General features: G+C 39.7%; 1 protein-coding gene across 2 annotated transcripts in view; it reads right to left on the bottom strand.

The window, feature by feature from the left end:
• LOC108708649 (retinoic acid receptor gamma-like) overlaps positions 1 to 20565 on the bottom strand; it is a 129157-nt gene extending 108592 nt beyond the window's left edge. For both annotated transcript variants that reach the window (XM_018247574.2, XM_018247575.2), the window contains exon 1: positions 20442 to 20565. The gene's annotated coding sequence lies outside the window, so the exon portion shown is untranslated. The remainder of the gene's footprint in view (positions 1 to 20441) is intronic.
• Positions 20566 to 27181: the final 6616 nt, after the last annotated feature.

Below are 27181 nucleotides of genomic sequence, written 5' to 3'. Positions count from 1 at the left end.
GAACTGCAATTAAAATAAAGTACAAAATGTAGACTATAAAATCTCTGACTCCTTGACCCTGGACACAAGTCAGCGAGCCGATATTTAACCTCAGACTGAAGAAGGTACTCACTGAGTATTCTTTCACAAAGCAGCTGACTCTCCACTCATCCCTGATGGGTCTCAATAGAAAGACGAGTAATAAAAAGTATCAATAACAATAAATGTGTAGCTTTACAGAGCATTTGTTATTTAAAGGGGGTCAGTGACTCCCATTTGAAAGATGGAAAGAGTCAGAAGAAGGCAGATTATTCATAAACTATAGAAAATGAAAAATGAAAAATTAAGGCTAATTGAAATGTTGCTTAGAATTGGCCATTCTACAACATACTGAATATTAACTACCCCTTTAAGTGTCAGAGTTCCCTACTTTGTGGTAGCAATTTGGGGAAGTTCATCTCCTGTTTCAGCATGATAATGCCTCCAAGGCAAGGTCAGGGTTTGTTGACATTAGAATGGAAGAACATGAATTGCCTGCACAAAACTTTTACCTCAACCAAATATAACTGTGAGATACATTGAAACCCCAAATGTGAGTGTAGCCTGATCACCCAACATCAATGCCCAACCTCACTGATGATTTTGTGGCTGAATGGAAGACTATACCAGCAAAAATATTCCAAAATTGAATGGAAAGTTTTCCCAGAAGAGCAGAGGTAATAGAAGCAAACAGAGAACCGATGTCAAATTACTATTCTTGGTTTTGAGATTTTTGGACAGCAAGGGGTCCAGACTGTTTTAAATACCGTAGAGCTCATTTATTTTGTCAAATGCAGCAACTGTAGCAATTCACTGTTCCTTAAAACTCACAAACCCCACTAGTTCTTTTCAGCTCTCAACATTTTTACATATTTTTGTTTTGCACCAGCCTCACGGAATGAATTCCTCTAACTTTTCATGTTCATCATGTTTCTGTTGCCTTGGAATCTGGATTTCTGTCATTCTTTCAAATACATATGCAAGTGTTTGCAAAGTACATTTGACATTACAAGACATTTACAGGTACAAAAATGCAACATGTTACAAATGATGACTTGCCTGTGAATGAATCGTAAAGTAGAGGGTTAAAAACTATACACAAAGGGTGGCAGTACCTGAGATTTGGGTACTGAGGGACACATAACAGGAAAATTACTGTGTCCAAATGGAATGTGAGGGTCTCCAAAAAATACGAAAGCAAATGTAAAAAAGTAGAAAATTTATTAGGACATGATACCTAACGCGTTTCGTGCCTATTGGGGCACTTACTAACAGGAAAGGCTTAACAAAAATCAAACCTGCTAATAGACCTTATTTCTTTTGAAAAAATCAATCCATTTGTCAGCCACAAACAGAGGTTAATAACTTTTTAAAGGGCCTCAGTTTCCTCACCATATTTGGAAAGATCAACCTGATGTTTTCTTACTAAGTAAATGACTGAAAGGAGGAGTAGATAAGAAATCTGACAGTAAAAAGGAAGAATTATGGCACTGGAACAATTCTAAAATAAGAAAATCCCTTCTACCTGACGATTTTAACAACATACTAATAGAAAGGGGATAATTATCCTGCCACAAATGCAAACTCGCAGGATCTTGCGTGCTGTTAGAAATATCCAGATTCTGTGCTTGGGCTTGGAGACTGTAAATGTTTACAATACTTACTAGGAAGACCATTGAGACATCTACTGAGTCTAACTAGCCCTGTCTGCTTTCCGAGAAACATGGCTACAGCCACAATACTCACTAATTTATGCCAGCCTTCAAAAAGGTATCTAAATGGTTCTTCTGTTAATTCTGATAATTATTCTTTTTGCAATTGCTCCCTTTATATCATTACAAATCTGTCTATGACAAGTCAGCCTGTAAAAGAGTAACAAATTGTCCATTTCTGAATCTCATATTGATTTTCACAATAAAATGATGAGACTAAAGGTGGCCATACACAGGCTAATAAAAGCTGCCAGTGTATGAGGGCACTCCGATGGGCGTCCCTGACTATCTGGTGAAAAGTGTCCAGATGTTGATTGGGCAGGTTAAATAATCCCATTGGATTGAGGAACACATCAATTAACTGATGCAGCCTCCTGCATTCCCCTCATTCTGATTCGATCAATGGGCCCTGGGGCCCATGACTGATCAACCAGATATCGCCCGCTCAAGGTGGCATACCAAGGCAAGATCTGCTTGTTTGGCGGCCTCTCTAAATGTGTGGCCACTTTTAATGTAATATCAGAGATGCTATCTTTGTGATGATAACACAAACAATAGCTACCAAACAGATCTGTGTAAAATGAACATGAAAGAACATGTTTGCGAATATTCTCATTCATCCAGCTCATGGTATATCTATAGAAATAAGTCAAATCAACTGGACTTGCTGTGTTTTTTCCTTGAAGACGTTTCTCCAGTCATCCAACTGTCTTTCCAACGTGCTCTCCCGGTCTAGAATCTGGACTTGGCAGTCTTCAAACGTGTGCTTTTTCTTTTAGATGTAGGTACATGGCTGAGTTCTGACCTGAGGAGCTGGCTCTGTGCTGCACCATACGCTGGTGTAACTGTTGTTTGGTTTCCCCCACATACAAATCAGAGCATTCCTCACTGCACTGCATACACAATGTTACTCTTCTTCTGCTTTGGGATGGGGTCTTTTGGGTGAACTAGTTGCTGCCTCAGTGTGTTGCTGGGTTTAAAGCAGATAGTAATGTGGTCCAGCAAGTCCAGTTGACTCCTAGTAGCCACATATTACCTGCATGTAAATCACCAGAGCATTTGATTATACTGTCATAGATAGATGGCTATAAATATAGGAAATGTATGCAAATACTAGTCAATCAGACAACAGATAATCACTATAGATGTGCAGGTCAGGAAAAACTCAACCCATACCCAACTCTAACCCAAAAACCTTAAGCCGCACCCGCGTTCCCCTCAAAATTTGTGTGCACGAATGTAGAATGTAGAAAGAAAATTGTACACACCGAACCTATACACGTTTCTTCACACTCTGTGCACTACATTTGCACGCACCTTTCACCTTACAAAGCTGAAGTACTTCCTCAGTCTGCCATCACCCAACTCAAACTCACATTGGTTGACAAAATTTCAACGCCAGTCCTGTGGGTTTCAGTGAACCATACCTACCAATACCTAACATTTTTCAGCCAGCAGAAAAATGCTTGAGCTTTTCTGGCCACAGATATTCTGGTGAGCATTTTCAGCAGCAAAAACACTCATACCTGCCCTTCCCTATGTTTTCTTTTGAAGTCAACATGAGCGATGGAAGGCAGCCACAGGCGTTTCTCCTCTTAATAGAGTCCCCTACTTACAATTTTCTGTAACCTTGCATGGAGCTAAAATGGAAAAATATATACCATTTACAAAAACAGAATAGTTTTAAATAAGGTCCGTGTGATAAAAGTGTCTGGTATGTCAATCACAAAAATAGTTGTAATATTTTCCATGAATTAGAACAAAATATATGATAACATCAACACTATTTTCAGCTGACTGAGGGAACCTTTGAAACAAGTTCTGCAATTAAAGCAGCATTTCTACTTTTTATTTTTATTGTATTTTTTTTTGTATTTTATTTTTATATCCGCACTCCAATCAAGCAATCTCAGGGGTGCACGGGCAATTCTCAATCACATAATCAAAGTTTGGAATAAAGCATTCCTGCTTTATTCCAAACTTTGATTTGGATGGGGCCGAAACGTCAGCTTGTAGCTTTGTAATAAATTTGTTTGTTATTTTTAAGTCCTGTGACTTAATATATATATATATATATATATATATATATATATATATATATATATATATATATATATATATATATATATATATTTATATATGTATATATATGTAACTGTTTTCATATAAATCTGTGAATTCCATTATATGCCCTTCCTTACACAGGGCTCAGCAGTTTCCAGGAGCAAAGTCACCACAGCTCCTTAACTTTTCTCTTGGCTCGTAACATTTAAGGATATTTTATATATATTTGGCTGGCTTCCCGGTTACCTTATTAAAAAAAACTTCTTTTACTCTTTATTGTTCTTTTAAGTCTGTGTGCAAAGCTAACTAAGCTTATAAAAAATGAAAAATGTAGTGTGGATTAAGCATTTTAAAATAATTTTTAAATGTAAAGCTTACAAATGGATAAATATATGGGATATTAAAGTGCACTGGAATCCTAATAATGACAAGTCTCTAGTTTCTTCTTGAAGGGATTCTGACGTATATCTGTAGTAATAACAGTATTTCTGGCAATTATGTCTAGGTTTGGTACATTTTATTTTAATCTGCAGGAGTAGTGATAAAAAGACCTTGGTGCCAAATCTCTTACTTGAGGTTTGATTATTACTGCTCCCTGTCATAATACAAGGCTCTTGTCATTGTAAAACACTTTCCATTTTCAATCAATAAACCCCTGCACAGGGACCACTGTCACCTCTGCAACTGGCAGTTTCTGATCTGATTAGTATGTACACTGGAAGCTGATCTGGTCCTGGTGTCCAGCTGTGCCAATACCACTGCACAACTGCAATTAGATAGTAGGTACATGGACCACTGTCACCTCTGCAACTGGCAGTTTCTGATCTGATTAGTATGTACACTGGAAGCTGATCTGGTCCCGGTATCCAGCTGCGCCAATGCGTCTTCACAACTGCAATTAGATTACAGGTACAGGGACCAGTGGTGTAATTACGATTGGCTGCCCCACCCACAAAAAAATCGCGAGGACAGTCCGGTGTGTATTATCACCGTGGAGACATGGAACCCCTAAACCCAAACCCACCACCTCTCCCTGTCCAGCTCTCGTCTGCCCGCCACTTTAGGCGGGAGGCGAATTTAACTTCTTTTTCGAAGGGGACTACCGTACAGCAGACCCCCCCGGCCCCTTCATGGTTGTTGGTTCTGTTCTATTGTAGTTACACCACTGACAGGGACTATTGAACTTCTATCAACTGCATTGTGACTGGGAAGGGGACAAGGTGCTCTATGCAAGGGTGTTATTGATTAGAAACAGAGGGCGGAGGAGACACAGAGCTGCTACTAGTAGGATGCAGTACACCAAATTCTTTGTTGTAAGAGTAATTTTAAAAACATGTAATATGGGGCTTTAGTTCTTTTTTTTAGGATGATATAAATTGTAGTGACTATTTAATAATTATTTTTTATTTTTATTTTTTTTACAAATGATGTCTTTCCTTATTGTTTCTGAAATATAAATGGTATCATGGTGTGCTTCAATTTATACAAAGTATTTTTTCTGCTGCAAATAACCCCACCATGTGGTGTGTCAGTGGGTGCATTGCAAACTTCGGTCTCATGCTGGAATCAGACGCTTTTCACCAGTGACTCACAGCATTAGGTTGCAGCAAGAGGAAAACATTAAGTAGCGGAACTGTCAAATAACAATCATGTATTGATGTGGCCCTTGGCTGATGGGATTTTAAAACTTGCATCGTAGATTGCGCTGACTAATTTTTAATCTAATCAGACAGGCCATTGGAAGGATCCTCATACACAGCCAATACACCGACTCGGTTTGGAGGGGTGGGGTTGGTCACTTATATCAGCCCATGTCAGTTGTAACATACAGGTGAAGCACATTTCTCAGTTTGCTCAGGCTTGCCATATGGCCATAAATTGTTAGTTAATAAGCTTTGACTAATGCCAAGTGAAGCATCTCCTGGCGCTTCCCTCAGCAGCTGGCACAAGACCAGGCTGTTATAGCCCCAGAACCTCAGTGTCTGGCTCCTCTATGTTCCTTTACATTGGTTCTTTTGTGCCGAGGTGCAGAGAACGTAATACTATTAAATGCATCATAAACTTTTTTTAAAAAAAGAAGGTGTTTATGGATGCAATGCACGAGAACGAGATACACCGCATTTCCGAGGATTGCTCTATGTTCCGCCAAGCCGGATTGGTCTCTTTACCTCATGCAGTTAAAGGAATGGGTCACTGGCTTTTTAGGAAAACTTTACATCATTCTTTTAAGCTTGCTTTCAGCAACCTAGAGTTTTTTGAGGGGGTTACACTGGCAAAAAAAGCTTTCTGAATACGAAATTCATTTATATGTTTAAACTTTCCTAATTGTGTAAAAGCCTGAATAACAATGGTGGTGTTGTACAGAATAAATGGGCACACACACCAATGTACAGGTACACTTGCAAATCTGTTTCTTTTTCTTTCTTTGGTTCAGTGTCCAAGGTCCCCCCTTTAAATAAACGCCGGGGCTTGAATGAACAAGGCACCTATTCACTCAAGTCCTCCCTCTCTCAATTCCTCTTATGTTTGGCTTGTGTTAAATAAAATAAAGTGATATATGCTCGTTATTCCCTTCTTCCAGGCAAGTCCAGACCCGCTGCTCATTAGTGGCTCATGTCTGGCTTGGGAGAGGGAGGTCCCATATCCTGATTTCCAGAAGGGTTATTACAAGGGGGATGGGTTGGCAATAAGAGGCACCCACAGAAAAAAAGGAATATTCTTAGGCAGGGAGCAGGAAAAAAAAATCTGCATTCACAGACACGGAGATCCTTTTAGGGGGGGGCAATATATATACAGTATATATATACTGCACTGCATATACTGTGAGGGAGAGCGAGCGGCACTTGCACTGCACCAAGGATGAGAAACTATATTCCCAAATAGCAAAACAAGACAGAATGAAACGTAGTGCTTACTAAAGGGCAACTAAACTTATAAATCTAGCACTAGAGTCACAACTAGACATGAAAAGCAAGCCAGAAAGCTACTTTCCCTAAGCAGGGACTTCATTAGTCCTGCATTAAATTCATAGCAGAGCAGCAAGAGAGAAATGGAACATCCTGCCCTCACCAGAAAAATTCTAGATATGTGGACTAATGGAATATAACTGAAAATCATAAAGGTAAAAGAGCAAATCACTTATGAAAGTAATACTATCATTAAAAAATATAGATTTTATTTACACAAGCTATGTTACGTGTAGTTACATAGATGAGTGCTGAAAAAATGTTTATATTGTTTATGAGGTCATTTCTGACCACAAGTGCTATGTAACCTGTATTCATTAGTCAACATGCACTCTTGCTTTTACCTATAGTTGTGCTCAGTGCCTCTGCCTCCAACCTCCTGCTCCAAATCTTAAGTAGTTGCACCCTTGAGCTACCACCACCTCTGAAAAAGTTTCTCCCCCAAAAAACAGGGCATACAAACCACTCACTGGAAATGACACCTACCATAATAATTCTAGAGCAATTTCAGACACAATCACCACGATGCAATGTGTTTTCCCATAATTCCAGCATCACTGCAGTCACCAGAGGGAGCTTAAAGGCTATGCATCTGATTCTAGTAAAAACATGTACAACTGTATAAATTGTGATACATTGGATGCATAATCAAGTTCAACTCCTCCTCGCTACTGCAATGATGCTGAAATTATGGGTAAATACGCTGCATTGCTAGTAAAACAATACATGGTGGCTGTATCCAAAATTGCACTGTGAACACTGTTTGCGGTAAGTAAATGACCCCTTGGCAATGGCACACATAGCACTTGTTTAAGTTGTAATCACTGGTGTTGGGAGACATAAAGACTCGTTAACAATGTCCTACATAGTGTGCAAAGTGCAAAAAAAGGCTGCAATCAGTTAGCTGAATCTAATTACCTGGAGCATTGTACAACTAGCCACAGATCTCTGAGCTCCAAAACAGCCTGCGGACTGTGCTTTGAATCATCTTGTTCTGAGGAACAAGCCTAGGATGACAAATTGCTGGGGGCGGCATGCTGGACGCGGGCTGCATCTAAAAGGGTCCCCAGTAAAGTAGTGATGAAGATAAGACATACAATGAACTCGAAACAAGCAGACGGCACTTCTGGAAAGGGTTTTATTGGGGTTACTGCTGTAGAACCTTACGCGTTTCGGGAGTAAATCCCTTAATCATAGGTAACAATACATTCTCAACAGCTGGGTTTTATACAAAGTGAAACAGTGACAGAGCACCTGGTCAGGAGTAGCGGTGAGCAGTAACGGTCCCCTTTTCTTTGTTCTCTATCTCCAGAAGATAAGACATACAAGTGCAGGGGTGTTGGGGTGTGAGTAGGATTGCCACCTTTTAATTAAATTTCCACCGGCTGGTGGAGGGGGCAGGAACAAAAGGGTGGGCCGTGACGTCAAAGGAGGCGGAGACACGGCGCGCAATTGGCCAGAAGCCGGCAAAAAGGTGAGTTTTGACCAGACTTGGGGCAGGCCATGGGCTTTTGTTAGGTGTATTACAAATTATTAATAGCGGACCCAGCCTTGGCAGGTGTTTTACCAGCTAGGATGGGAAAATACCAGCCGGGTGGCAACCCTACGTGTGAGTGCAGGGGGGTTTGAGCAGATCGGGGGGGGGTGCCGGGTGCGAGAGGCCTAGGGGCGCGATATTTTTAAATCCGGCCCTGGGAACAAGGTGGAAGTGACAGGACACGTATCCCACATTGGGTTCATGGAAACAGGGATTAAGATGGCAGCATATTCATAAGGGAAAAAGTTAGCTATTTAATTCACTGGGCAGTGCCACATGGGCATAGCCCCCGACATTTTGGAAATTTAAAAAGGGACAAAAAGACTTGCCACGAGGAGACACACCCCCTAATTACCATGTTCATTTTTACAAAATTTGGCAGGTTATGAAAGTTTGAACACATTTTTGTGTTTTTTTATATGTTATTACAGTTTTGCTAATGAAGGTAAATTGCCCTGTGAGTCTAAGTTCTCCCAAGAGACCTGCTTATCTAAAATTGTTACAATTACTACTTTGCTTATCTTGAATTGTTACAAAAGTATTTAAGTGCACCTGCCACGTATTCTGGGCCCTCTGGCAAAAGCCATATAAGTTTTAGAAACTTTGTATCTTTTTCTGGCTGTTCAGTGCAGGAGATCAAAGAAAAAGTGATGACATTTCAGTAACAATCAGGGACTTCGGGTTGATCTGTCAATATCGGGACTGTCCAGCAAAAAAAGGGACAGTTGGGAGGTATGCACAAGGGGCCGAGAATCAGCCCCTCCTCTGGCATCAGCCTTCTTCAGTGACTACTCCCACATCCACTGCGTCAGACCAGGTGCAAACACATGTAGCGGATATCGGTGCCAAAATGCATACTTGTTAGAATCAGCCTGTGTGGCTTTAGTCTTATGCTTTCCATCTCCCTGAACATATGTATGGAATCCTTGCTCCAATGACGTTTATGGTGAATAATTATTAGTTCAGTCATAATGCATTCTTATTATTGGTAGTATGGAACCACTCCCTGGTTCTCTCACTGACAAATGGCAACAACCAAAAATATCCATCTCATTAATAGAACTTCGAGCAAATTCCTTCTAATATCTTCACACTCAGACCACCAAGTCATGTTATTGCCTCGAGTCATAGTTCACTTACTATATCATCAGTCACCTGGAGGGATTAAGAAATGAATACACCCTATATGTGGAACCTCTAAAATTACTTTGAATGAACGGTGATGGTTATCTGCAAAAGTGACGCCTGAAGCAGAACATGACACACATCAAAACATCTTTGCCAATTCCAACAATGGCCAAGGGCAGAACTTTGCAAGGTGACCTCAAGCTTTCTGAATAAGGGGCTCTTCTGTAATTTGAAGCACCTTGCCTTGTATTCTGTTAACCTCATCATGGTCTTATGATTACATATCTTAGCAAGTCAGTCAAACAAATAATGATTTACTTAAAGGAGGAGGAAAGGGACACATACATTTAAATGTCCATCAAAAGCTACGGAAGCTGGCCAGGGACAACCATGTCTAAGGAAGGCAAGCCAGGAATGCAGTGCTTGTTCTTTACCAATTTTTCTTTTTTTCTCCAAAAGAATAAGTGTGAAAGAGAAATTCTTCTCCCAAGGATTGAGACACTCATGGGGTTAGGTAATAAAAGGCACTAAGTTTGCCCAGGAGCAGTAACCCACAGCAATTAATCAGCTGGTAGAATGTACTGGTCACCTGTTCTACAGCAAACATCTTATTGGTTGCTATGGGCTATTGCTCCTGGGCAAACTTAGCTTATTTTATTACTTATGAGGGTCAAAGTGTTAAAGGAACAGTAACACCAAAAAAATTTAATTGTTTTAAGGTAATGAAAATATCACTGCACTGGTAAAATTGGACTGTTCAAAAACACTATGATCATTCATATAAAGAAGCTGCTGTGTAGCAATGGCTGAAATTAAAAAAAGGCTATATGGCACAGGTTTAATAGTGGATAACAGACAACACCATTATATTCTACGGAGCAAATTTTTTTTTCTTAAAAACACTTTTATTTTTTGATGTTTCTGTTCCATTAAATACAATATGCACATTGCCACTAGGGTTATACCTAAGGCACTGGTGACCACTTACTATTATGTTCAGCCTTAAAGGTCAACTATTATTTGCATAATAAAATAAATGTAATGCTGTTTAACTTTCCATCATGCATCAATTACTACTTTCAATGATTTTATTTGTAAATGTAATTGCAATTGAAAGCAGTATCAGTTAGTTCATTTGTATTCCCTGGGTTTGACTATTAAAATAACGTAACAGGAGTCCAGATGTGCAGAGAATATAAAGAATCAGAAATTCAGAGAATATAAAAAGACGGGCAGATACTGCTATCGTTAGCAATTACATTTGCATATAACCGTAAAACCACTGGATATTTTTTAAAATGAATGTTTATTGGAAAGTTGGTTAGAATTACATTTCTTTGGGACTATCAGCAAAGAGTTGGTATGTTCTCACTGCGCTCAAGTTGGTTTTCTCCAGATTCAAAATTTTCCTTCCCTGCTTCAAAAACATACAAGCAAGTTAATGGGCTCCTGATAAAAGTGGCCTTATTTGTAAAATATGGGCCTTAGATTGTAAGCTCCATTGGCACAGAGACTGATGTGAATGATGTGTTATCTCTGTAAAGCACTGCAACTGATGTTTTTTTCTACATGAAGAAAAATAGGATTTTTCTAGGCAGCATGAATGAATAGAACTCAACTCAATTGCATTGAACTAGTAAATAAGCAAGTGATCTTATTGGTATAACAACTGTCAGTGACTACACAAACTGGATCAAACTCTGAAAATTGCCTGTGGGGACAAGGGAATCATACCAAATAGTAGAGGTAATGTGCACATTCAGTCTCAGTTAGGTTCTGAGGGGATTTAGAGGAGCTTCATGCCTTGCAGAAATGGGCGCTACGTGCTGGAATCTATTAGTGACAGATGGAGATACACACCTGTCACTTGACAGGCCAACGTGTATGTGGTGATTTTCATTGACTTTGAATAGGGGGTCGTTTTTAGCATTTTGTCGGGCATGTCAGGTTCAGTGCTGACCTACTGCACATCTCTCACTTGAAATAACAGTAACGAGTACTATTCAGACTCTGAGAACCCTAAAGGGATACTGTCATGGGAAACACATCAGTTAATAGTGCTGCTCCGGCAGACTTCTGCACTGAAATCCATTTTTCAAAAGAGCAAACTGATTTTTTTATATTTAATCTTGAAATCTGACATAGAGCTAGACATATTGTCAGTTTCCCAGGTGCCCCCAGTCATGTAACTTATACTCCTATAAACGTCAGTCACTTTACTGCTGCACTGAAGTGATATCACCCCATCCGTACCCCTCCCCCTGAATCCCATCAGCAGAACAATAACAAGATAACAGCTCTCTGATAGATATAAGAACAGCACTCAATAGTAAAAATCCATGTCTCACTTGCGACTACTTCGGTTACATTGAATATGAGAAACAACAGCCTGTCACAAAGCAGTTTCATAGTGCAGCACTGGCTCTTTCTGAAAGCACATGACCAGGCAAAATGACTAAAAAAATGTATATACTTGTTGGTTCAGGAATTAAATTTTACATGACAGAGTGATTTATTTGCACCACTCCAATAGCTCTGCATATAACTGAAGGAATGCCAGGAACTTCATGTATATGGCACATTTATGAACATTAAAATACGACTATGATGAAGCTGAGATTTAAGAGACAGATCATCAAACCAGAGAGATTTGGCACATGCCAGAAAGGCCTATAATTAAGTCTCCTTCTAGTTATTGCCCGGAGCCAGCAGCTTTGTATGGTCTACCTGCAATGGCAAAAAGGAAAGCCAAATTCTTACAGATGATGTCAAATTTACATAGAAAATAACCCCTACATTTAAGTAAGATTTCCTCTCTCATAAGGAGTCTGCCTGTAATAAGTAATAGCATGCATAAGCTACTTATAACATTTAAACATTAAAAAGCCCAATTAGGCCCAAAAAGCCCAAAAAGGGACGTCAGTAAAATGGCCCCATTGTGTATTGTTTTTTTACCTTTTTCTCTGTAATGCCTTGCCTTTAATGTAGTTACATTAAAGGCAAGGCATTACAGAGAAAAAGGTAAAAAAACAATACACAATGGGGCCATTTTACTGACGTCCCTTTTTTCCCGTTACCCTGAATCAAACTTTTTAGCACTAAAAAAAAGTGTATTTAACTAATTACTCTAAACCACATGATTTCTCCATCTAAAAGCTGGCAAGGTCATGTAGAAATCAATGAGAACTATTCTTTGCAAATTGTAAAATTTTCTTTGCCTTGAGCTGTTACAGGTTTCATAGGGGGGGTTTGTTTGCACTCACACAAAAATTCTTACAAAACGAGTATTTTGAGGTTTTTGTATTCTTATTTGGATTTGTTCTAAGTTTTTGTTTGTTCATGCTTTTTATATTCAGATCTTTTAATAAATAAGTAGACATAAATGATTTTTTTAAATGAAAGTAGGGATGCACCAAATCCAGGATTCGGTTCGGGATTCGGCTAGGATTTGGTCTTTTTCAGCAGGATTCGGATTTGGCCAAATCCTTCTGCCCAGCCAAACTGAATCCAAATCCTAATTTGCATATGCAAATTAGAGATGAGGAGGGAAATCACATGACTTTTTGTCACAAAACAAGGAAGTAAAAAATGTTTTCCCCTTCCCACCCATAATTTGCATATGCAAATAAGGATTCAGTTCGGTATTTGGATGAATCTTTTGCAAAGGATTCGGGGGTTCGGCCGAATCCAAAATAGTGGATTTGGTGAATCCCTATAAATAAGCCTCTGGGAGTCAAAGCTTGCAGTTTTCTGCACAGAGAACTAAGGATACTAAGGATTTTGCTATTACTGGAGCTCAGTCTGTAATCCAAACAGGTTGGTGCTTTGCAACAAATGCATAAGTGCAAGGAATGACTTTAGATTGTGATGTCTATTTACGCAATGTCTTTGCCCATACGTGCAGGCCGTAATTGTGGTTGTACTTAGTAAATGAGCCCTAATATATGCTCAGTAATGCTCAAAAATAATTATATCAAACAAGCCTGTGGTCTTCATCAGGACCTGCAATATATCCGTTGCTTCCAGTCAGTCTGTCTGTGTCATCACCTTTAAAATAACTTTTGTATGATGTCGAGAGTGATATTCTGGCTTTCATTTTTTATTATTTGTGTTTTTTTTTGTTATTTCGCTTTTTATTCAGCAGCTCTCCAGTTTGCAATTTTAGCAATCTGGTTGCTAGGGTCCAAATTATCCTAGCAACCATGCATTGAATAATAGACCGGAATATAAATAGGAGATAGCCTAAATAGACAATAAAAAGTAACAATAACCATAAATGTGTAGCCTTACAAAACATTTGTTTTTTTAGACCGGGTCAGTGACCCTAATTTGATAGCTGGAAATAGTCAGAATAAGTATTTTAAAAAAGGAAAAATGAAGGCTAATTGAAAAGTTGCTAAAATTAGTAATTCTATAACATACTAAAGTTAACTTAAAGGGGAACTATCGCGAAAATAAATATTGAATATACCTTCAGCATACTGAAATAAGAAGTTTTCTAAATATAGTGTAAGATATTCATTGACAGTTAGATCCATTATATCTTATAGGGGGGCTCCTTTTGCCTAGAAGATGTATTACAGCTCACTCTATTAAAACCATCAGAAATCCTGTCTCTCTACATGCAGGATTTATGCAGAAGGCAGTTATCTTGTTAGATTTTGTTTTTACTGGAAACAGTTATTTGAGTGAGCTCTAATTCATCTGCTAGGAAAGGATCTAACTGTCAATAAATATCTGACACCCAACTGCTGCATGAAGAGGGAATGAAGAGAAACAGATGCTGAGAGAGGAATAGTGAATATAATCTTAATTATTTCAGAAATGATGCAAAATATTGAATTGATTATATTTAGAAAGTTACTTATTTCAGTTTGATGAAGCTTATATAAAATGTTCATTTTCCCCTAAAGGTGAACCACCCTTTTCATAAAGCCCCACTGGATTCTATGAAATTTAGAGTGGTCTTTTTACACAGGTGATCCAGCTGTGATCATCCTCTGGCTTGCATGATAAGAAATGTCTCTAATTCTCTAATTACATGAGCCAAAGAGAAATCATTGGCTCTTTCTGAATAGGGCAATTTTACTGTGGGTATTCACTAAAGGTTCTCTAGGGCATGCCTCCAAATACCACATATATTGGGTATGCACACTCAAAGAAATGTACAAACATAGGTGGTAAAAAAAATTATCTTTTATATAGATTATAGCAATAACATCTACATCAAATAAACTGATATCTTATACAGAACAGTTTATACACAGCAATATTGACAAAAATATACATACCACCTAATTGTAAGTTCAAGGCAAAAAAAAAAAAAGACAAAAGGGACGGATACACTTGCCAGTGATGAGAATGCCCCGGCACTATAGCCTTTGTCAAGGGTAATTCTGATCAGAATTCCCATTTTTCATTGCATTTACAATCAATACAATCACATTGAAAAGAGAAAAAAACATACTAGTGAAGAAAAATGTCAAGAGAAGGAAATACTGCATGGCATGCAAAAGAAAACTCTACAGAATGAGATCATATTTCTCACTCTGGGTGACAAAGGGCCCTAAGGTTGTGGGCATAAACTGCTATAAAGGTTTATTCAGCATATCTGCAGGGCAACCAGGTTGCACTTTGCCTCTAGACAGACCTTAATTTTGTGCAAGTTAGAAACAGAACAGTGAAAATATGGAATTATAGCTAATTGTGAAGAAGACAAAGGTTATGACAGCAGGAATAACAGGCAACTTTAGAGTTGACAGTGAAGATTTAGAAGTCATAGGCAGATCTTTTCTCTTCGGATCAATGAGTAGATCCAGCAGTCAAGGAATAAGACAAACAATGGGAGGCAGGAGAAGCAGGATGGAAAGAGTTAAAAAGATCTTCAAATGCACTGACGAATCTCTTAGACCAAATTATCAGAATTATCCACTATGCCATCTGTGCCTCTTTATGGAAGGGAAGCTGGGCAATAAAGAAACAGGACTGAAAGAGTTGAAGGGAAAAGAGAAAGAGAACAAGCAGCAAGAAAGCTTTTGGGTTAAGTCCCATCAACCATGAAAACATCACCCAGAAGCGATGTCACATAGAATTAATATGTTTGATCACCAGAAGCTAAAATTGACATAAAGGCACATAATAATTACAATAAAGGCAGAACAATGTCTGAGTGGTCACCTGCAGTGCACCATGGCCAATCTCAGAATGGCAGACAATTCTGAGATGTAACAAAGGTTCATTTCTTATTAGTGCTAAATAGCAGAAGGGGAGCTGCTTACCACAAACAATCATCAGTTTTTAGCAGCAGTTAGTTTTAGCAACTTAGCACCTATTTTACGTAATTATGCCACACTCTAAGAGGCCCACTCATAAAAGGTCGAATTTCGAATTCATGTGAATTTTTTAAAATTCGAATATACTCACAATTCAACTTGGAAGTTATTTAAGAAAAAATTAGAAGGGCTAATATTGGTTCCAACCTGTAAATTCGAATCGTATTTGATATGTATTCGTACAAATCAAATTTTTCTCCTGAAAAAAACTCAAATGTCAGTAAGGCTATTGACATCTCCAGATGGCTCAACTGACCTCTTACATTGACTTGACATGAACTCAGCAGGTTTTAGGGTCGGGGCACACGGGCAGATCCGGAAAGATTAGTCGCCAGTCAACAAATCTCCTCTTCTTTGGGGCGACTAATCTGCCTTCCCCTGCCCTCCACTGGCAAAAATGCAAATCGCCTGGGGGCAGGCACTCGGAGCGCTTTGTTTTCCAAAGTCACCCATAAATGCCTCACGAGGAAACTTCGGAAAACAAAGTGCTCCAATTGCCTGCCCCCAGTTGATTTTCATTTTAGCCGGCGAAAGGCAGGGGAAGGCGATCAGGTCATGGTCAATGGTCCATGGTCAAGGGATGATATATCTAACATTCAAATCTACATTTGAATAGGAGGATTAAAATTTGAATGTGTGAATTTTGAAACTCAAAATTATAATTCGATTTCAAATTTACTATTCGACCCTTGATAAATCTGCCCCTTGATGTTAATTCTCCAGTACTAATCATTATTATGAACTGGGAAACAAAATGCCCTTGTGTTTAGGGTAATCTATGTGATCTAGATTTAGGTATTTACTTGTAACAATTTTCCTCCTATTATTTTTATGCCCCTGAGACAGCAGTCCACTTTTTTCGAAAGTATTCCTTCTCTTGTTGGAAATCATGTTGCACATTTGCGACTCCCAAGAGATACAAACTGTCACTTGAACACTAAATAGACTGTGACTATATAAGAGTACACTTAAGTCCAGTGTAATAGATCACAGATATCAAAACTGCGTTCTCCCAGTTAAGAAAGATGCTCAGTTGGCAAAGACACAACTGATTTGCTAAGTGGTACCTCATGGCACAGCCGGCACCATATAAATGCCTACTCTGGGTTTACACTACTCTGCTTGTTTGAAATAATACTTTGACATTAATCAGTTCTTTATATTCTCAAAATACATACAATTAATCACATTCTACACAAATAAGCAGAAAAAAAAAATATATATATACAGAAAATAAAAAGGGGGGGATACAAGATTCTTGCTTTGGACCCAAAAATACACCAGACTATGGATGCCACAGAGCTCTCAGCAAACTTTCCCCTCCATAGCTAACATTGGGGTGCTGGGAGTCGTAGCAGCGCAATGGCAAAAAAAGATGGATTGACACAATTTGCTCAGACCTACTGTATTGAGAATGACATGATCTAACCATCTGTATAAAAGAGAAGCAGAATCAATGTGTTTTTATCCTTGCCGACAGTGATGAAATGTCTGTATAAATCTAAAAGAGCAAATGTACCCGGCACCCTTAATAACAAGCCAGAAGTTGAGTAACAATAAAGAGGCCGCATAATTAATCCAACAATTAAAATTTTATCTGCAGTAACGCCTGTCTGTTACACATTCCACACCTTGCTTTTGTTTCATAAACACAATTAATATCATACTGTATTATAGCAACGGAAGCTCAAACCCAGTGCCAAACAATTATTTTTTTCCCAAAAAAATCTAAAGAGATACAAATTCTCATTTCTATCTTGCAAAGTAGGACTGTATTGAATCCTTCAATATAAAACCCTCATTTGCTCATTAAAATCTTAGATGAATCCATATAAATTGCATCTTTTGAAAGAATTGCTCCCTTCATGTGATTTTAAGGGTTCCAACTGAATACAGCTGAACACTAAGAGTTTGGAAGATGCCAAATCCTTCAAAAACTGCTTGGACTTGAAGCAATTCCAGACCAAATGATGGAGTCTTTGCACCCCCTATTATAGAGTAGAAGTGGCAAGCATAAGAATCCCCAGTAAGGAAATAGTATTGATGAATTAAAATGCCCAACCAAATACCATTAGGGTTACTATCTGGCCAGTAAAAATGTTGCTTGATGCCAATGTTATTAATAGGGAAAAAACATTTACATATCGAGACGCCAGTATTTTCTCCTAAAAATGTGGCCAATTGGCAGCCCTAAATACCATTAAGTGCATTTGTAATTCTATATATAATAAAGGCATGGAAGCTTCATAATAAGTCTGTTGAATAATAGGCAATTTAGGCAAAAGCTTGCCCTACAAAAATGCAGTCCAGCATCTTTCATAAGCCACTTAACAATCTCAGCATCTTCTGAACAGAAACCAATGCTGTGGTTAACTAACCACAAAACAGCGCTCTTCTCTAGTACCCCTCCCCTGGCAGTCATCCTCCCCACGGTGCCTCACAGCAAATCACAGAGCTGCAGTCAGACACAGCTCCAGGGGGTAAGGGGCGGAGCAGGAAAGGGTGCTGTTTTTATTACCCTGCAGCCAACCCCTCCTCTGAGTTCACCTCATCTCACCTCGATCCCCCAAACCTACACCCCCTTTCTACCCACTCCTCCCCATAAAAATATTAAAGCTTATGGAAAAATGATGCATGGCAGTGGGGACTCCTACTGGCAGACATGGAAAGTGCATTGAAAAAGCCTAAAATAAATGATGCCTGACACTGTCTGACTAGTAAAAGTTTCTGTTATAGTTTATATGAATACTGGGTAGCTTTTCCCCACCTTGTGTCAGTTACCAATGTGTTACTAGGTAGTTCAAGATGCTAAATATATATGAATACAACATCGTCCAATATCATCAATTAGATTAAAACAAATGAATGCCCAGTTGCACCCCAAAATTCCAAGGGGTTGCCTTAAGAGATCCGCCTTTTTCAATGGAAAAAATAGACCAGTGTGAAACACAAACTATTTTGCTTGCTTTGCCACTTTAAATTGGTGAGATGCCAGAAAGGAAACTGTAGCCGGCTTCCTTGGAACGAGAAAGCGTTAAATGGGGAACATTAAAGGAACAGTAACACCAAAAAATGAAACAGTTTTAAAGTAATGAAAATATCATGTAGTGTTGCCCTGCACTGGTAAAACTGATCTGTTTGCTTCAGAAACACTACTATAGTTCATATAAACAAGCTGCTGTGGAGCAATGGCAGAAATTGAAAAACTGCTATATGGCACAGGTTTACTAATGGATAACAGATAACACCATTAGACAGACAGAGCTTATTTGCTATCTGCTGTGTAACCTGAGCCTTTTCTCCTTTGAATGGCTGCCCCCATTGCTACACAGCAGCTTATTTATATAAACAATAATAGTGTTTCTGAAGCAAACACATCAGTTTTACCAGTGCAGGGCAACACTGCATTACATTTTCATTACTTTAAAACACTTTTATTTATTGACGTTACTGTTCCTTTAAGTCGTATTCAAGGGAAAGGAAGCAGTAATTGCACTGTTCTGCTCCAATTAGATACCAGGCCAGCGTTGGGGAAGTGGTGGGGGGGGCACTGGAAATTTGGGGGGCCCATCTAAGGGAAAAGAAATCACATGAATCAGGGATGCTCAACCTGCTGCTGCACAACTGAGATTGAACTGCAGCTACCAGCAGTCAGCGGGATGCTGGTAACATCAGCAGGAGGGCTGCTGGTCATTGATTAAAACTATTCCTTACAGTGCCCCCCCCCAAAGGCCCCCCCTTATTCTATACTACACTGGGATTAGTGGGATAGAGTAAGTATCTGCAAGCGGATACATGTTATAAGTCTGGGCACCTACAATGTCAGTGTTTTCTCCGGCTGCCACCCTGCCCTGAAGAATGAAACAGACGCCAGGAAACCACAATTCAAATCAGTTAGTGAAAAAAAAGTATCTTTAGACACAGGAGGGTAAAGCAGTGAAGTGGGGAAGGATAGACACAAGCAAAGTATCAAAATAAAGAAAAGGAAATATAAAAGACAAAAAAAGTTTTGTGTTTAAAAAAGAAAGGAAAGCGTCTACCATCCTGGAGAAGGAAAGGAGAACTGAGCAGACACAGTGATAGGAATTAAAGGGGCTCTAAACACAAACAGAAAATGAATGCAGTCTTACTCAGCATGCTCTTCTGAGCACTTTTGCCATTTATCCTCATGCTCTAATTTGGGTAGTTTCTGAGATTTAGAGGCTTTCAGCGCTCACCCTGTGTCTGCATATTTTACTTAACCCTAGGACTGCTGAAAGACCGGTATCAGCCGTCTAAAAATGCGAATATGTTCGGCAAGGACTTGTTAAAGTGCTCTGGGATGGACTCTCTGTTGTGTTTGGTTTTATATTCCCTTTAAGAGGAGCAGGAAAGCAAGAGAGAGCGGTGACAGCGCTGACCTCTGCCCTCCCTCAGCCAAACAAAAAAGCAACGTGTCAGGAGAGTGTGAGCCCTGAGCTCCGGAGCTGGGAGAGTACAAGTGACCGGCGAGCAGGGGAGGACAGGGAGGAGATGCAAAGGGCACCAGCCGGGTTCAATTAGAGTAGAAAAAAAAAATTCTTCTGACTTCCTGAGATCTGAACTCTTTCCTCCTCCTTTTAAAATCCCCTAAAAGAAAACAATAGGAGTCCTCTCCCCCCCCCTTCTTTCCATCACCCTGAAGCCAGAGCCACAGGACACTCACCTTGTCCACAAGCCGCGCATCCACCAGACAAGATCCCGACACGTACCTGGCCGCCTGTGTGTTGGAGTCTCTGTCGGTCACACAGCGTGTGTGTGTGTAACTGTGTGTGTGTAACTGTGTGTGTGTGTGCTCTCGCCTCCTCTCAAACTTACACTACCAACTCATTACAATCTGCTATTCATAACCCAGGTCATGTGACTCCACTCACAAAATATAAAGCACATTTTTTTTTTCCTCACAAACCACAGAATGAATTTCAGTGGAATACATGGAAAATGAAGTTTTTCTTTCTTCTCTCTGTGCCATTCCAGGCGACTGTACAGCCCCACAACTGCTGTTAGACAGCCTGTAGCTCATTTCCCTCAACAGGAACAAACTTCAGTCAGATAAATGTACAAGTGCTGAATGTGTGAGGAGAGCGAACAAATGTGTTTTTTGTACCTACGGGCAGGGCAGCCATCAGGGGGGCACAGGGGGTATAAGTGTACCGGGCCTAAAGATGTGCCGCCTCTTCAAAAGTCCTGAACAGCATAAAAGCCAAAGTCCAGAACTGTTGAAGTCCCAAAAAGAGCTGAACTTGAAGTCCCGAAGCCGCGAAAAGACCCAAAGTCACGGAAAGAGCCGAACTCGAAGTCCTGAAGCCGCAGAAAGACCCGAAGTCACGAAAAGAGCTGAACTCGAAGTCCTGAAGCCGCAGAAAGACCCGAAGTCACGAAAAGAGCCGAACTCGAAGTCCTGAAGCTGCGTAAAGACTCGAAGTCACGAAAAGAGCCAAACTCAAAGTCCTAAAGCCACAAAAAGATCCGGAGTCACGAAAAGAGCCGAACTCGAAGTCCTGAAGCCGCAGAAGGACCCGAAGTCACGAAAAGAGCCAAACCTCGAAGTCCTGAAGCTGCAGAAAGACCCAAAGTCACGAAATGAGCCAAACTTGAAGTCCTGAAGCCACAGAAAGACCCAAAGTCACGAAAAGAGACAAACTTGAAGTCCTGAAGCCGCAGAAAGACCTGAACTCACGAAAAGAGCCAAACTCGAAGTCCTGAAGCCAGAGAAAGACCCGAACTCACGAAAAGAGCCTAACTTGAAGTCCTGAAGCCGCGGAAAGACCCAAAGTCACGAAAAGAGCCGAACTTGAAGTCATGAAGCCACAGAAAGACCCAAAGTCACGTAAAGAGCCAAACTCGAAGTCCTGAAGCCGCAGAAAGACCCGAAGTCACGAAAAGAGCCGAACTCGAAGTCCTGAAGCTGCGTAAAGACTCGAAGTCACGAAAAGAGCCAAACTCAAAGTCCTAAAGCCGTAAAAAGATCCGGAGTCACGAAAAGAGCCGAACTCGAAGTCCTGAAGCCGCGGAAAGACCCGAAGTCACGAAAAGAGACAAACTTGATGTCCTAAAGCCACAAGTTCAGTTCTACTGAACACCAATGTGTGTTTTTTTTTAAATTTTTTTTAAAGCCCTAGCCACCAATGTATTATTTTAATACTCTACAGGCCCCTGCCACCAATGTTTTTTTTTTTAATATTCTCTGGGGCCCCAATTTTTTTTTAACTTGTAAGAGGGGCCCTGGCACCAAAAAATTTTTTAACTTATGGGTGGGCCCTGACCACCAATGATTTTTAAAAAAAACCTTTTATGGGGGTCCCTGGCACCAATGTTTTTTTTTTAACTTATAGGGAGGCCCTGACCATCAATGGCATCAATAACTTGTGTGTGTGGTAGTTTACCATTTTTAGTGCTGATGTCTGTGTGTCTTTTAACTGTGGTGGGGGTGGCTTGATCTGGGGTGGGGTTTGGGTGGACAGGGCCCAGGGGGCCCGAAAATTTTGTAAGTGGCCCCGTGATTTCTAATGGCAGCCCTGCCTACAGGTATGTGTGTGCCCACATGTATTTTGTGTTTCAGAAAACTGGAATAAAAATTCCAAACGTTAAAAATTACTTTTTTCTTTCTATTGTATTCAGAAGGAAAGTCCTCCCCCTTTGTGCACATTCTCACTGAAAATCTGATGCCATTACAGAATATCAGGAATGAACCGGTTCCACGCATGGATAAAATGGATCCCTAAACAAGGGCAAATGGTGGGCCTAATGTTAGGATCACATGGGGCTAGAGTCGTTGGTTATTCTTGGCCCAATGTTGCACCCTTCTATATATACAGGTATGGGACCTTTCAAAAACATGGGTTGTCTTCCAGTGCGCTGCCTTTGCTGCAGTGTCGGACTGGCCCACGGGGATACCAGGAAAACTCCCGGTGGGCCAAGGTGTCAGTGGGCCCTCCTGCCTCTAAACATTTGGCCTATTTCATGGTCATTCCCAATTTCCATGAGAACAAAGAGGATAAATAGATGTATTAATAGATTATAATATAAAAAGAAAAGAGAATAGGAGAATAGAGGTTGAGTGAGGAGAGGAAGAATAATAGTACTGAGAGTGGGTCCCTGGTCTAAGGTCTTTGGGTGGGCCCCTGGTGTCCCAGTCCTACACTGTGTGGGGGCCCTCAAGGTAACAGTCCAAGTGGGCCCAGGACCCCCAGTCCGAAACTGCTTTGCTGTGTATTGACCAAGTGCATCAATCCTTTAAAGGCGTACCGCTCGCTTTGGATACATATCTATCGATTGTAGAAAGGAGAGAACTCGGCAAAGTAGAATACTTCTGAAGTGAGGTTTTATTTCAAACTTGCTGACACAACAGGGCAAATTTACTTATGGTCGAATATCGAGGGTTAATTAACCCTCGATATTCGACTGCCGAATGAAAATCCTTCGACTTCGAATATCGAAGGTACCGATCAAACGATTAAATCCTTCGAATCGTTCGATTCGAAGGATTTTAATTTGTCGATCGAACGATTTTTTTTCGACCCAAAAAAAGCTTAGCAAGCCTATGGGGACCTTCCCCATAGGCTAACATTGACTTCGGTAGGTTCTAGGTGGCGAGCTAGGGGGTCGAAGTTTTTTTTTAAAGAGACAGTACTTCGACTATCGAATGGTCGAATAGTCGAGCGATTTTTAGTTTAAATCGTAGTAGCCCATTCGATGGTCGAAGTAGCCAAAAAAAACATTCGAAATTCGAAGTTCTTTTATCCTATTCCTTCACTCAAACTAAGTAAATGGGCCCCAGCATGTTTTAGGCCCAGAATGGTGCCCTTTCTCAAGTTTAACCAGGTATGGGACATGTTATCCAGAATTCCTGGGACCTGGGGTATTCTAGATACGGGATCTTTCCATAATTTGGATCCCGTATCTCAAGTCTGCTAAAAAATTATTTAAACATTAAACCAAGTACCACCAATAAGGATTGATTATATCTTAGTTGGGAAAAAGGGAATGATTTTTTTAAAATTTTAATGATTTGCTTATAATGAGGTCTATGGGAGATAGCCTCCCCTAATTCAGAGCTTTCTGGATAACGGATCCCATACCTGTGTGTATGTATATATATATATATATATATATATATATATATATATATATATATATGTATATATATAGACAAATACAAGAGGTCCTCTGCACTCAACCCATTATCAATATATTTAAGACAGAGACATTTTGTGCATACTGCTACTGAAAAATGCCTTACCCTTTAAACAAAACAGGGATTGTTTGTCCATATATTGCAATATATTTATGCTGGCCAACTACGTCAAAGTCATCCCAAATTCCGAATTACAGGAAGGCCATTTTCCATTGACTCCATTGTAATCAAATAAGTCAAAATTTTGAAGTGCTTCTATTTTTTTCTGTAATAAAAAAAACAGTAGATTGTACTTCACCCATACTCAGATTTCATTAATCCTTATTGGAGGCAAAACAATCTATTTGGGCTGATTTAATGTTTAAATGCTTGTTTAGTAGGCTTATAATATTCTGAACAAAAATATATAATTATAGTAAATACTAGACAAAAGTATATAACTATAGTATACTGGAATTTGATTCCCCTGATGAAGTCGGACTACATATGAAACACGTTTCTCCATATTGTTTGATGCGCTGATTGTACCTTTGGGTAGTCAGAGTCTTTGCCAACAGTATTCCAAGGATGTAGGCAGTGGCATAACTATAGAGGTAGCAGACCCCACCCCGCAGCGGGGTCAGGGTAACAGGGGGCCTGGACCACAGGATTTGTTTCCTCTATAGCAGCGATACCCAACCAATGGCTGATAAGCAACATGTTGATGATTAATCTGTTGGATGTTGCTCCCAGTGGCCTCAAAGCAGGTGCTTCTTTTTGAATTCCTGACTTGAAGTCAAGCTTTAGTTGAATAAAAATCATGTGTACTGCCAAACAGACACTCCTGTACACTGCCAAGCCACATAGGGGCTACCAATAGCCAATCACAGCTCATATTTAGCACCCCCAGGAACTTTTTGCATGCTTGCGTTGCTCTCCAACTTTTTTTTATATTTGAGGAGGTTATTTACTAAACATTGATTTTTTCTATTTGAGGTTTTTTGGGGAAAAAAACTTGAATTTTGCTGCAAAAAGTCTGAATCCAAAAATCCGCCATCTCAAACCTGTCGAAGTCAATGGCAGATGTCCTTTTTCCAATTTGAAGATATTGTGATCTGCTCTGGGTTTCGTCTAATAATCTGAAAAATTCAGGGTTCTCCGGCCATTACCTGAAAAATCAAACGATTTGGGCATCAAATCCGAACCATTCGTACAATTCATACAATTTTATTGAGTTTTTTCCTGACCCAACTTTTTTGTGTTATTTTATTAATAAATAAGTTAAAATTGTGGATGGGAGTTTGGTCGAACTTGGTTTAATAAAAATATTAGATTAATTTGAGTTTTAGTAAATAACAACCTGAATGTAGCTCGGAGGTTAAAAAGTTTGGGGACCCCTGGTCTATAGCTTTAAAAAAAATACCCTCCTGGCGGCACCATGAGCGGTGGAGGGTCGGGGAAGTGAGAGAGGGCAGGACAACGGTCAGGCTGCACTTCGCCTTCTCTCCACCTTCATTTTCTCTGCCAGCAGAGAGAAGTCAATGCGCTCCCCTCTGTTGCTCAGTTGAGACTTGTAACAATTGCTTGAGATTAAAGGGACAGATTTGGCAATAGTGCAAATAAATAAAAAGACACAGGCTTTGGCAGTGGCATTTGATTAGATTAGTAAAGAAAATTGTCACAGATCACCCCAAGAAATGTGCTAAATCAACAGGGTTAATAAGTATGGCATTAGAAAACATATGAGGGGGAGGTGATCCAATTTTCTTTTTGTTCAGATGTTGTTAATTTATCCCAGAAAAGATGTTTAGGAGACAGAGAACTGGGTCTGATTTTTTAGTGGAGGGGTGTCTAAATATAATGGATATCATATGCACACAAAGGATATTTAAATGCTAATGAATGTATGAGATTTCCAAACAAGGAAACAACAAAACCTTGAAGCATCCTTACAGTAAGTTGAACCAGAGAAGAGGATTTGTTATCCAATGAAACAGAAACGGATCAGTAAGAAAAATAGTGGTGGTTAAAGAGACGGAATGGGATGCCTGTTTGAATAAAGAGGGTAAATATGTGTAAGAGGTGGAGTAAGGACAGCAGTGCAGTGTTTAAGTAATAAGAAGGAATATGGTTGAGGTCTGTTATTTTGGGTTTTGTGTGATTTTAATTGGGTTTCGTAGAAATCAAACTGTAGCATCCAGAATTTCAGGGGTAAGGAATGGTCTGTAAGGATGTCACTTATATTAAGACTTTAATGTGGGGATCTTACCAAGGTCTACAATTCTTCTAGAGTCCAAAGGTCAAACTGTCATGGTGGGGACTTTCAGTTTCAAAGCATGGGTTAGATTATTATAAGTAGAAGTCTGGAAAAGATCTTAATGATCTTTTGGGGTAATACAGAAATCTGGCCCTGCTTTTTTACAAAGTAGTGGGTTGAGCTGATGACAAGTACAATGTAGTTATTGAGAGAGACGTGTGTAAAGTTTGTCACTGTATGTAAGACGTTTTTGTCTGGTACATCTGATTGATTTATTAGCGTCTTCTATTAATCATTTAGTAAAAGAGGTGCCCAAGCTATGACCTTCCTGAGCTCTAAACGGCAAATACTTAAGGATAGGATTCTGTTTGTGTGCCTTTCTTTTCTCATCAGCTCTGATGTTAGGTTCGATATTTGAGCCTGATGGTTTGTTTTTTTATGGAACCAAGTAATTGCAGCATTGATTTCCACCCATAAGCAAAACATAGACTAGGTGTTCAGTGTCCCTTTAACTTTTTTTCTCCTTTAATTAGCACGTTGAAAGGGAATGTGTTTTGCGAAGGAGCTAATTTGAAAACTGCTTTTTCTGCTGATGTAAAAGAGAAAGGTTATTTTTGAACAGGCTGTTGTATAGCTATTGTACACATGAAAGTTTAAATGCTGAAATGCACAAAGGGGGCGTGTACCTTAGACTTTTCTTGCACCAATAAATAGTTTAGGGCAGTGACACACCAGGAGATTAATCGCTAGCGATAAATCGCTGCTTCTCTGGACAACTAATCTCCTGCGCTTTCCAGTAAAAAGCTTTCCCACAGGCAATAATGTGAATCGCTGGTGGTAAAACACGTGTCACTCCAGTCTCCCAAAATTGCTTGAAGTTTCCTCTTGTAGTGATTTTGGGAGACTGGAGCGACACATGTGTTTTACCACCAGCGATTCACATTATTGCCTATGGGAAAGCTTTTTGCTGGAGAGTGCAGGAGATTAGTTGCCCAGAGAAGCAGCAATTTATCGCTAGTGATTAATCTCCTGG

This window comes from Xenopus laevis, chromosome 2L (genome assembly GCF_017654675.1).
Source record: "Xenopus laevis strain J_2021 chromosome 2L, Xenopus_laevis_v10.1, whole genome shotgun sequence".
NCBI lineage: Eukaryota > Metazoa > Chordata > Amphibia > Anura > Pipidae > Xenopus > Xenopus laevis.
This window is presented reverse-complemented; position numbering and strand designations above follow the sequence as displayed.